This window comes from Neopelma chrysocephalum, unplaced genomic scaffold (genome assembly GCF_003984885.1).
Source record: "Neopelma chrysocephalum unplaced genomic scaffold, ASM398488v2 Primary Assembly neopelma1_97034, whole genome shotgun sequence".
NCBI lineage: Eukaryota > Metazoa > Chordata > Aves > Passeriformes > Pipridae > Neopelma > Neopelma chrysocephalum.
In genome coordinates this window covers 1,830,449-1,843,180 of record NW_020925676.1, presented here as the reverse complement: position 1 = coordinate 1,843,180, position 12,732 = coordinate 1,830,449, and the positions used below count along the sequence as shown (strand labels likewise).

Sequence of the window (12,732 nt, the reverse complement as noted above, 5' to 3'; positions counted from 1 at the left end):
TAAAATAAAATAAAATAAAATAAAATAAAATAAAATAAAATAAAATAAAATAGTGACTTCTCCTTTCTTGGGCAGTGTTTTAATGGTCCAAAACCCCAATCCTCACTATGTATCTCATACAGAGGAATCAAAATAGTCATGTGTTATTTCCTGCTAAACTAGTTACGCAAACACAGTAAATAAAGGGACTAAAAACATCAACAGACAAAATCAAAGAGATGAGAAAGCTACTCAATGAATGTTAATGCTTTTTAAACCCATCAGGTAGATGAACTAAGTGTTTTCTAAACTACAACAAGGGCCTCTTCACATTGGAGGAGTTCAACCTTCAAAACAGCAAACACTTAGGCTAGGGAAAAACATTATAAAGTATGTAGCAACTTAGCTATTGCTGTTTGTCAGAGTCACAATAAAATGTGAAAAAAACCCAAGTCCAAACCGCTCAAAACAACTGAAACACAAATACATACAAGGTAGAAATAGAAGAGTAAAGTATCTAATGGTCCTTACCATGTTTCTGGGAAAATAGATTATATAAAGGGCTTCACAATCTGAACATGTGAAAAAAATTAGAAATGCACAAGAGGGTAAATTGATTATTATCTGGAAAGGGCTCTGGCAAAAAAAAACAAAAAAGAAAAAAAGGTAAAAAAAGCTGAAATGAGGAGAAGAAGAGAGAGAGAGAGGTGTAGAAAACTACTTGAAGAGCATGTTCTACCATCCCTTAGTGGTTCAGAATAACCATTTCACATGCCATCTGTTTAATTTGTGATCCAACCTATCAAAGCTATTGCAGTAAATTAGACTCCGAAGAACCTACCAGAATTGGTGCAGATCTGATGCTGGTGTACTAGATGTTTATAAACAGGTATACTTACAGAAGCAGCCTAATTCCTTCACCAAAGGATTTGCATTTTAAGATGAGACATCTCAGGAGCTGGGAACATCAACTTTAACTGCCTTGTAACTAACTCCCCTGACACGCTGCAAAGTCATCAGGGGTTTCTCACAGCACCTCTTAGACCAAAGAATTTCTGAAAGCATATATGACATGCAATATTTCTAGAGAAAGCAAAATAACTAAAGAACAAGGGGAGGTTCAGAAATCTAAAAGCATTGAACTACTGACCTGCTTTTTATGAAAGGTAGTGAGCTGGACGTAATATACTTTGAAAATGCATTACATTTTCCTGAAATGTAAGTAGATTACCTACTTTATCTCTAATTTTTACTGTCCTATATATTTTAACTATATTATTGAAACATTTGAAGTTTAGGTTTAATGTTAATCTTTGACAAAATAATCCCACAAATTCTTATTTATAGTTCTCAGAAGGCTACACTGGGGAATTAAGTGATTACTGTTGGAAGAAACTGAGGAAATATCCTGTGTATAAACTCAGTAATTCTTAACCACTGTGAGGCATTGACTGCTTCATCACATTCAGTTGAAAGCTGCAGTTCCTTTATCTCTAAATAAGGATTGACAACATGAAGGAATATAAGGAACCTCATGGCAAGTCTGTCTTTCAAGCTTTTACAATCTCAGGAGTGAAGAATCCAAGCTGTACTATCACCAAAAGCCCTTGGAACAGACAAAGTGTAATGCCATAAAGAAGCTGAGGGGATCATTAACATCTTCAGTGAAGAAGGCCTACAGTTGTGAAGGATGCACTAGTTTAGCATTACTCAGACTGGTGTCAATATTGTCCAAGATGATGGAATAGACTGAAATCAGTCACTCAAATATTCTGGATCTTGTCCCACAGTAACTCCTACCTCCTGAAAAACATGCCAAAACACAGAAATGTGGAAGTATTATGGGAGACCAGTAAATGATAATTTCTCTTCCACAAAGCAGCAGCAGGAGAAAAAAAAAGCACCAAACAAACCCACAACCAACCTAAAGCCAAAGGAAAAACCCAGCACAAATGGCAGAAAAAAAACAAATAAAAGAAATAATTGAAGAAAAGAGTAATGACAATACAGAAAAAAATAAAATTCAAAATTCACTTATCAACCCCCCCTATTTCCCCTTATTATAAATGGATAAAAATTCATCTACTGGCCCATTGAAATGTGTGTGACTTTCAGTATTAAATGACTGTGTTATGTGGGATAGTGATCTCAATTAGCTGGATGCCTTAAAATTCTAAACCCCTTGCCATATCTCTAACTAACTTAAAACTGCCATCTGTCATGTTACCAGACACTTTATGGAGGAATCAAGTGTTTCAAAATTTCCCTACTTTGGCATGGCTTGAGCTGTCTTTAAATGACACTAAAATCCAGAGATAATTAAAAACTCGGACAGATGCAGAGCACACAAATGCACCACATGTGCACATGTAATCATAGCCTGTCAGAGGCTGGTGCCACTACCATGAGCCCTCCAAGCCCCTGGTTTGGTCTGACTCCAGCTGCTGGCACTGAGACCTCAGTATGCCCACACCCACGCAGAGAACATAGCCCTGAACCCAGGAAAGCAAAGCTAGAAATTAATAAAATAAGAAGACAGGACAGACTCTGCTTATTGGGCACATGGCACAGGCAGACAAGCGTATTGATTAGCAAACTGTTTAAAAACAACCATCTCTTTCTGTCACCTTATCTCTCTGTTTTTGCCAACTTGTTCCTCCCCATATCATCCAAATCCTTTTTTTTCCTCATCTTTAGTTTCTTCCGTAAACTACCTATTATAAGACCTCTGCAATTCTAAAATATTCTTCCCCTAGCACACTCCCTGCGTCTAGGCAGGAACCCCCTCAGCTCATCAAGTGCTCCAACTTTGACTTTTTATATAATAAGTGTCACAGCAGTGCCATGGGGCTGTGGGTTCCCTGGAAGAGCCATGGAAAGAGCCCACTTCCACTGGCTCTCTGTGCTCCCTTGTTGGACTGAGTAAGGGAGCATTTAACATCGCAGGCATAGCCATGGGATCCCCAGGTCCCTTTCAGTCTGAACCTGGTTTTCCAAATACCGGATGGGGTTATGTAACCAAAGTTGTCCTGTATATCTAGAGGAGTTGGTAGCGTGAAGCTATGTCAGAGCTACCTGTCCTGTTCCCCTCCCTGACATGCTTGTTTTGTTCAGCTGCCAAACAACATAGCTGGAACAATAAACCTCTTCCATGCAGCCATGCTATGGGAACAAAGAAGAGCAGAAAGGGAAAGAGAAGGAATTGAAGGCTATCCCGATCTAGAAGATGAAGAGAGAAGACATGCAGAAGCCAAAAAAGTAAAAGAAGACAGTACAATGTTATTAATACTGTGCTTCGACAAATTCAAGAAAAAAAAAGTAAAATCTGCGTCCATTAGCAAGAGTTTCCAGAGTTCAAAACATATCCCTAGAACAGAGAAAATTAATTCAGTCACATTTCAGCACAGGCTTTCAGCATGCTTTTGATTAATTTTAATTTAAATGATGAATGTACAGTTAACGTATACATAGTAAAGGTTTCCCAACACTTACTTTCAAGTTATACTTTTTAGCAAGAAAACTTTTGGTGTTTATTCCTACGAAAGACATTTTGTTTGATTGTCTGTTTTAGAGCACTGAACTTTGTTGCTATTCACTTGAAGTAAAACCATAAGAGTTATGACCATCCTATCTACTTAGTTTTCACAGCTATAATCATGGACAACTTAAAACACAGTTATTTCCTTAAACTATTTAACACCATTCAAAAACTGTGTCAGCTACTAATGAGCACAAAAAATGCATAGTATAATCCCAAATATAAATGACAATATCTGAGGAAGGAAAACGTACACGAGTTTGGAGCACATCAACGTTTCCAAGTTGTATGTACAGAAAATTGCATGGACAAGTTTTAAAATTCTGTGATATAGAAAGATGCAGCTACTAACGTATGTGTTATTGGGTCACCGGGCCAAAGGCAAGATTTACCATTACAATAGAGTCTATGCATCCACATGTCCCACTTACAGTATTATGCAGAGTCAACAGCTCCACCTACTTCTTCCTGCTTTAAGCAGAAATAAATAAGAAGAAAACTAATGTAAACTGCTTTTCCTTAGACTATCTGTCTGACAACCTTCTGCCACAGAAATACAGCAGAGAAATTATCTGTTCAAAACTTGCATTAACACACAGTTTATCTTCCCCAACCTCTTAGGGAAAGAAGAGACCACTATGGCCTTCTAATGCATCTCGCAATTTAAAATAATGTGCTGTGAAGAATACTGCTGTCTTGACCCAGTTTCAGCCTCTTATTTCCAGAGCACTGCATAAAAGCATGTATCAGAGCATCCTTCAAACATATTAAAGCTCCTTGAACTCTGAGAAGAGCTTTATTCAAGTTCCTCCTTGCTGTACACAGGCAGACGACATGAGTGAAGATCCTTACAGTTTGGCCGCTATTGGACACTACACAGGCCCTCTCTGACACCTGTCATGCAGCCTTTATTACTACCTGACAGAATTCTATCCTTTTATCAGCTGAACAGTACTCCCCAAATCATGAACCTCCTACTTCTAGTTGACTACATACACGATCTCCTTGGACTCTAACTTTATTTTGTCTCTACAGGAACCTGGTGATTTGCATACACTTGCCTCCTCAATTCTCTCCTATTTCTTTGCAGAGTGCCTCCACTGGAGGAGTTTTTGGGTTTCGTTTCTTCCCCCTTGAAGTGATCTTTCAGGATCACATGCTAGGACAAAGGTGCTCTTCTTCCTAGAAATGAATTCTTTCCTAAAAATCACAAAATCACAGAATATGCTGAGTTGGAAGGGACCCATCAGGATCATTGAGTCCAACTCTTAGGCCCACACAGGACCACTCCAAGAATCACACCATGTGCTTGAGACCGTTGTCCAAATGTTTCTGGAACTCTGGCAGACCTGGTGCTGTGATCACTACCCTGGGGAGCCTTTTCTAGTGCTCAGCCACACTCTGGATGAAGAGCCTTTTTCTAATATCCAACCTAAACCTCCCCTGACACAACTTCAGGCCATTTTCTTAGGTCCTGTCACTGGTCACTGCAGAGAAAAGATCAGTGCCTGCCCCTCCTCTATCCCTCCCAAGGAAGTTGCAGCTGCAATGAAGTCTCCCCTCAGTCTCCTCTTCTGCAGCTGAACAGATTAAGTGCCCTCAGCCACTCCTCACATGACTTCCCCTCAAGGCCCTTCACCATCTTCATTGCCCTCCTTTGGACACTTTCTAATGGCTTAATATCTTTCTTACACTGTGGTGCCCAAAACTGCCACAATATTCAAGGTGAGGCTGCCCCTGTGCAGAGCAGAGCGGGACAATCCTATCCCTTGACCAGCTGACAATGCTTTGCCTGATGCCTCCCAGGACATGGTTGGCCCTCCTGGCTGCCAGGGCACTGATGTCTCACGGCCAACTTGCCATCATCCAGGACCCCCAGGTCCCTTTCTTGGCACTGCTTTCCAGTATCTCATTCCCCAGTCTGTATGAACATCCAGGGTTGCCCTGTCCCAGGTGCAGAATCCAGCACTTTTCCTTGTTGAACTTCTTATGGTTGGTGATTGCCCAGCCCTCTATTTGTCGAGGGTCTCCCTGCCTTCAAGGGAGTCAAAAGCTCCTCCCAGTTTTGTGTCATCTGCAAACTTGCTCAGTGTCCCTTCCAGTCCTGCGTCCAAGTCACTTATGGAGATGTAGAAGAGTACAGGGCTCAAGATAGAGCCCTGTGGAACCCCACTAGTGACAGGTCACCAGTCTGATGTCACCCCATTCATTGTCACCCTCTGTGCTTGACCCGTGAGCAAATTGCTCCCCTGCTGCATGACATGTTTATCCATCTGTGGGTTGGACATTTAATTGTATTGGAAGCTTTACTGAAATCCAAAAAGATTACATCAGCTGGCTTCCCTTGATCTACTAGGTGGGTTACCTTGTCATAAAAGGAAATCTAGTCATCTTTGTCTCACCTGAGGCTGCCCATATTAAAAAAAAAAACCCAACAATAATTGCATGTAATAAGTTTCAGGCTGTGTTCTGAGTTTTGTTGTCCAGGCCGTTATTCTTCTCACATATCAAACCCCGGCGCATGTTGCAATAAGAATCATCTCAAATGACAAGACATGCCTCCATGGTACAGGGGAAGAACTGTTTTATTTGTACCACAAGTTTGCATCAAAGCTAAGAAAACAAGAGTTCTTAGGGCTGCAGAAGGCTTTTAAGACAGTTAAGTTCAGCCTTCTGCCATTGCCATAGCTGAAAAATATTTTAAGTTTCTTGCCTCTGTATGGAAGTCTCAACCAGAACTATGATGCCCTGTTAATCTACTTAGCTAATACTTGCAATATTACATTTATAACCAGGATGAAATTATCCATGATGTCGAGTCTGTTTTGGACTGGCTCAGAAAACTGAGACATTTTTTATATCCATATAATTATCTGATTAAGATAGAAAGTGTGTTAAAACAATTACATCATATTCAGTTCATTAGTCCAAAAAGGCTTGCTTATTTGCAACTGCTAATGCCATTTTCTGAAAGGAAATAGCTCAGACATGCAAGATAAATATATCTTACTTCACTGAAACATTGTCAAACATGCTTTAAGATCTTAGACCTCTAAGCTGTTAGCCTGGCAGTGGTCTAAGTAGTTTCCGTTGTATATGGATGATAAAGTGGTTACTTTTCTAAGAAAAAATGACAGGTAGGGAGTGTGCCTGCTTAAAGAAATTAAAAAAAAAAAAAAGAAAAAAAGACAGACAGATCTGGAGGCATCTGGAGGACTGTGTGCCATACGGTTCCGTCACCACTCAGACAAAGCATGATTAAAAAAACTGCAGGGAAAAAGCATCCAACTACAGAATAATTTCTGTGAAACAAATGTAAGAGAGTTAAGTATTTCAGAGCATATAGTGTAAAAAAAAGAAATTACTGAGCCCAAGCATTTCATCCAGACTGGAAATCATAAACTTCTAAAGAACCTCTTGTTTTTCTTGACAATGACCATGACTGTGGCACAACAAAGTAATCTTGATGATGATGGTAGCCCTATACATAAGCAGAGGAAAAATGGTGAAAGTGTCAGCAAATTTTGCATGTTCAAATTGACTTGTAAAAGAATATAAACAGTGTAGAAGCATATATAGCAAGAACGTGGCATCCAGATCTGCTAATGTCAGGATCACACCAAAGCAGTGCAGTGTGTGACCACAGGGGTTTTCAGGACATACTTATGGGAGAATAGCACAAAAGCCTAGAGTGCTGACAAAAATTAAATAATTAAAAGAAAAACCCATTGAGAAAGTGGATCTGACATTTGGTTTTTATTGTTTCTCTTTTGTTGCCTGACCCATGATTTCCTCAAAACTGCAGCAGCTGAAGTAGCTAGCAGCTTGAGTGGTCAGAGTGAGAATGGCACAGGTCTGCTGCTGGTGTAAGGCCACTGAGAGGATTGCTGGCAGTAAATGCATCTTCAACATGAATCTTTTCAAGGAACACCTGCAAACCTGACAGATTATATGACTGACACAAAGAAGTCACTTTTGTGACCCATTATTATGTGTCTATCTACTCCAAATTAGAAATTCCTGAATATGACTGAGGTAATGAGTTAGAACATGCAGATATTCAGGAGCTACACCTTACTGAAATTACTCCCTCATGTCACTACAAGCATGGACAATTCAAAGAAAAGACAATGAAACAACTGCTTTCAATGAAAAGACTACTTTAGAATTGCTGCTTGAGTCTCTAAGGAATCAAAATTCCTTTAGGTACAGCTATGAATTTACCATAAACCACCATTTCAATAGCAGAAAATAGGGGATCAGTAGTTTTCACATACAAGTGTGTTGTATGTAAAATACAACCTAAGTTACCGATATGGTGGAGATTTTTTTCTTCAGTTACACTTTTTTTCTTTCATTACCAGGGCAACTACATATGCACAGATGAACTATGATTGTTTAATTCCACAGCAAAGTCATGAACTAATTAATTTCCTGTGAGCGATAAAGTTCTTCTGCATGTTGCCTTGTGGCCCATAATCTGTGCTTCTGATCCTTGGCAAAGACACAGAATGGTGCACTCCCTGACCAGCTCAGCAAAGAACTGTCTCCGTCATTGGCCTATCACCAGGGCTGCCTGTTGTAGAAGTAAAAAGTGTCCCTGTTAGAAGCAAACAGTTGGGAAGGCAGCAGCTAATGAGGGGGCGCTAGGGATGGAAAGAAGAGGCAGTAAGTCCCCAAACAGATGAAACTACAGAAAGCCCTTGAGTGCGTCATTGAAGCCTGTCCAAAATAAGTTCAACGAGGTTTTGGAGATAAGAAGTGCTACTTATAAAGACATTTTGGTGAATAGCTTCCTGGTTCACTGTGACAAGAAGACTGAGTCATCTCAGTCTGGGAGGACACAGATAATTAACCACAGATAATTAAGATTATCCATGAATCCAGATAAGGCAAGAGGTTAAAACTCCATCTGTCATTGGACATGCGTCTTTTACTCAGTTTGCTACACTCAGGACAACATTTAAGACCCCATTAAACATTATTTACTGTGGTAGACAATGTCTTCTCTGGGTTACAGTCTACAGGATATTTGAGAAGGTTTGTGGGACAAGACTACTCAAGCAACTGAGAATTGATAGTAATGCTCCATGTACACTTCTATTACAGATACTGCCATGTATATTACTGCCATGTACTGCTGCCATACACTATTGCTACTTATGCCATACTAATTATGTAATTGTGACCATCGCTTTTGAAAAAGGAGCTGAAATGTTTTAAAAAACAGTCTCTTAAATTCCATTGAGGGGACTAGACAGGAGAGGAAAAGAATTCATTCATTTGAAATTCTTTAATAGAAAAAAGTTATAGTAGTTTCTTAATATCAGATGACACAGATAGATAAAGCATGGAGATGATTTTAAGGCAGCTCTACCTTGTACTCTTCAAATCAAGAAGAGCCAAATCATCATTTGAATCTCCCATCTGGCTTTGCAGTAAGCTTTGAGAATAAGGTGGAGGGAGTTTTTTTGCAAGGGCAGAGTGAGAGGGTATACTAATAAAATACAGAAACCAAGGATTAATCATGATTCAGGAAAATCATGGTTCTCCTTCCAGATGCAAAGAGACTTTATTCTGAGTTTAATTTTGTTAAACACCATACTCCACTGGGACACAAAACTGAAATAATAAGGACTAGCTTTTTTATTTGCTGTCTGTAGGAAAAAAATAGACAATATTTGCCCAGGTCCACAAACAGCAAATAAGAGAAAGATATGATACCACGGTTTAGAAAAAAATCACAGTTGGATAACATTAATTAAAGGAATAGCTAACATATATTTTAAAACTTTATAAGGCTTTAGCAATGCTTTAAATTATAAGGAAAATTCATCCCTTTCTTGATTGTGTTTGATTTTAGATGCAGCCGCTTCAGAAAAAAATATTTATTTTGTTTTTCTGCCATCTTGTGGCTTAACCGCAAAATGCAAATAAAAAAAAAAAAAAACCAAAAAAAAACAACTGCTGGTTTGTGAAAAGATTGCTTTTTGGGTACTATTTGGCCTAGGCTATGCTCCAGACCATCACCCCTCTTACAAAAACGGCATTGAAGCTTGAAACAGAATGGATCTGCAGTCCAACAAATTCCTGCAACAGCTTAATACCATGGAAAGAAATTGTGCCAACTGCCCAGGTCTCATCACAGGGGCAATGGGCCACTCTGTCTTGCAGACATTGTTCTGTTGATCCAGATCCACCTAAGGCAGTGACTTCTTACTACATTCCTGTTTCTTACTTAAATACGTTAGTTTGAAAGTGATTATGTGAGAAGGGAGCTGAATCCTAGTCTAGCTCACCATTAGCAGAGAAAAATGCTACTAGTGTTATACCAGTGAAACATGCAAGATTATTGGCTACACTTTTCACAATCTAGAAAGTTGCATTTCGTAATATGTATGAGTGCTGAGAATCCAGTCGTAGCCTTTTGGGTTTATTTGGCATTTACAAGGAACGGTCAAGGCAGCTGACTTAATGCAGCTGATTTCACATAGCTCATCTTAAGCAAACAAACATGAAATCCTAATGCCGTTTGTGCAGTTTTATGTGGGGCAACCAGTAGAAAATAAATAAAGACTAGCTTTCCACCATCCTCTGAAGAAAAGGTATCGTATGGTACACTTCCCAAATCCAGCCAAAGAATTTAAATTAACTAGTTGAAGATCAGACATGAAGAATATTAGAGGTTTTCTACAAACCTTGTTTTAGGGGCTTTTTTCTTTTTTTTATTGTGGCTGATTTTTTAACAAAATTGCAATAACCTCTAGCTAGAAAGGCTCCACTGACTGAACTGCCCAACAGCAAAACAAAGCTGTTTTTTTTTCATGCCTAGGACTATTTCTATTTAAAAAAATCACATTTTGCCCATGCTGGATTTGAAAGAGTCTCCTACATAGATGTATAGTCAGTTAGATTTAGCATCTCATGTGACAGTTTGTGGGTGAACAATATTTGTGCATGTTTTCAGCAAGAAATAGGCTCTCAGGATTTCATTGGCTGATCTTCCAAGAAACTCAGACTTCTCCAGTAGTTTTCCTGCTAGTTGAAATGCTATGCTAGTCTGACTGAAAACATCAAGAGTGGTTAAGGGCAAAACACTCCTACTGGTCTATTATTTAGTGAGAAATATTCTGGAGCATATAATTTCAGATGAGTCAGTAGAAAGTTTCAAAACAAAATTGTTTTAGTTAAATATCAGGCCTTCTGTGCCACTTGCAGAATGCTGTGTCCAGGTTATTTCAAGACTGTGGTTTTTCAGAGCAGCTTTTTCTGGAAGTTCAAATTTCAACTGTTCTACTTGCAGCTGAGTTGCAAACGTGGATTCTCATATTTTTTTTTTTCTGACACAGAATACAAATTGGGTAGTTAAAGAGATGGGGAAAATAAATCTTAGAAGTCAACTGCAGAAGAAAAGTAATTGCAGGATTTCTCAGAAGATCCTCATAAAGAAGTTGCTGAAGTACCAGCTGGATGACGAGAGAGGGAGGGTGGTGGTGGTCAGTGGCACAAAGCCTGGTTGGAGAAGTGTCACCCAGGATTCAATACTGAGTCTGAACCTGTCTCACATCTTCATTAAGGATCTGGGTGATAGGCTGGTTGCACTGGCCAAACTGGGAGCAGGGCCTAGTACACCAGAGAACTGTGCTGACATCCAGAGGGACCTCGACATACTGGATAAGGGGCTGACAGGGACCTCATGCAATTCAGTAAGGGGAAGAGCAAAGTCCTGCACCTGGAGAGGAACATCCCCAGGCACCAGCACAGGCTAGGGACTGCCCAGCTGGGAAGCAGCTTGTCAGGAAAGGCCCTGGTGGACTCCCAAGTTGAACATGAGCCAGTGAAGTGCTCCTGTGACAAAGAAGAAAATGGTTTCCTGGGCTTCACTACCAGAAGTGTTGCCAGCAGGTCAGGGGGCTGATCCTGCCCCCCAGCACTGGTGAGACCGCACCTGGAGTGCTGGTCCAGCTCTGGGCTCCTCAGGACAAGACAGACATGAACACAATGGAGAGAGTCCAGGATATGGCCACCAAGATGATGAAGGGACTGGAGCAGCTCATCTTGGAGAAGAGAAGGCTCAGGTGGATCTCACCAATGTGAGAAGGTACAAAGAGGACAGAGCCAGCCTCTTTCCAGTGGGGCCCAGAGACAGGACCAGAGGTGATGGGTACACACTGAAACGCAGGAAGTTCCCTCTGAACATCAGTAAGATGTTTCATTGTGAGAGTGACCAAGCGTTGGCACAGGTTACCCAGTGAGGTGGTCAAGTCTCCATTCTTGGAGATGTGTAAAAGCCAACTCAGAACAGACATGGACAGCTGGCTCAAGGTGACCCTGCTCAAGCAGGTGGTTGGACTAGATGACCTCCAGCCTCAGCCATTCAGTCATTCTGTGATTCTATGTGTCTGCAGTAAAGAATAATTTCAAAGGGCTATAAAGCTAGGAAGACCATGTGTTTTGTGCAACACAGAAGGCCTTGCAGGACAAAATATGGTGTGAAATGCCAATTAGGCAGAACAGGCTTTCTCAATAACTTTTTTAGAGTTCTCTGTGAGACACAAGCTCAAATCACAGAATCACAGCATCATAGAATCAGCCGGGTTGGAAGGGACCTCTGAGATCATCAAGTCCAACCCTTGATCCACTACCACTGTTTGAGAAAAGCAAATACATGGTTAAGGGCAGCCTGCTGAGTTTTAGAATCCTATAATACCAGATTGGAAGGGATATCAAACACCATATTTTTGTCTGGAAAGGGTACTAAACTCATTTAAATTTAAGAAAAATATATTGGTCAGAATAACTTCAATGAGGCAACTGTGTGCCATTTGTTCTTCTTTCAACAGGTGGAGTTAAGATTTCATCCAGTAAAATACTTGGGAATGGTTTTGGATCAGAACCAGGCTGCTGAGCGTCATAAAGGAGTGAGCACAGATTAGTGGTTCAAAAAGTAAAATTCGGTCCAATATGTTTGGCAAACTGCACACATATTGTTAATTTGCAAGATATTAGGATTAAATGTCTACAGTTCCTTGTGTTTGAAAACCACCCAAATTGTCCTCCTTACTGTTTGTTATGCATTCTACAGAGGAGCACCTTCAGTGATCAAACCCATTACTAGGCATGGGTTAACTAAAATTAAGTACCACTAGTTAGTCTCACACTTCTTCAAACAACAGTATTTCTAGCATGAAATGGCAGGCATTCTAAGGCAACCA

At 40.1% G+C, this 12,732-nt stretch overlaps 1 long non-coding RNA gene across 1 annotated transcript in view; it reads left to right on the top strand.

Moving 5' to 3' along the window:
* The window catches only part of LOC113961126, a 4,001-nt gene extending 778 nt beyond the window's left edge, over nt 1–3,223 (top strand). Inside the window, exon 3 of the long non-coding RNA XR_003532212.1 lies at nt 3,094–3,223. This is a non-coding gene — a long non-coding RNA (uncharacterized LOC113961126). The remainder of the gene's footprint in view (nt 1–3,093) is intronic.
* Nucleotides 3,224–12,732: the final 9,509 nt, after the last annotated feature.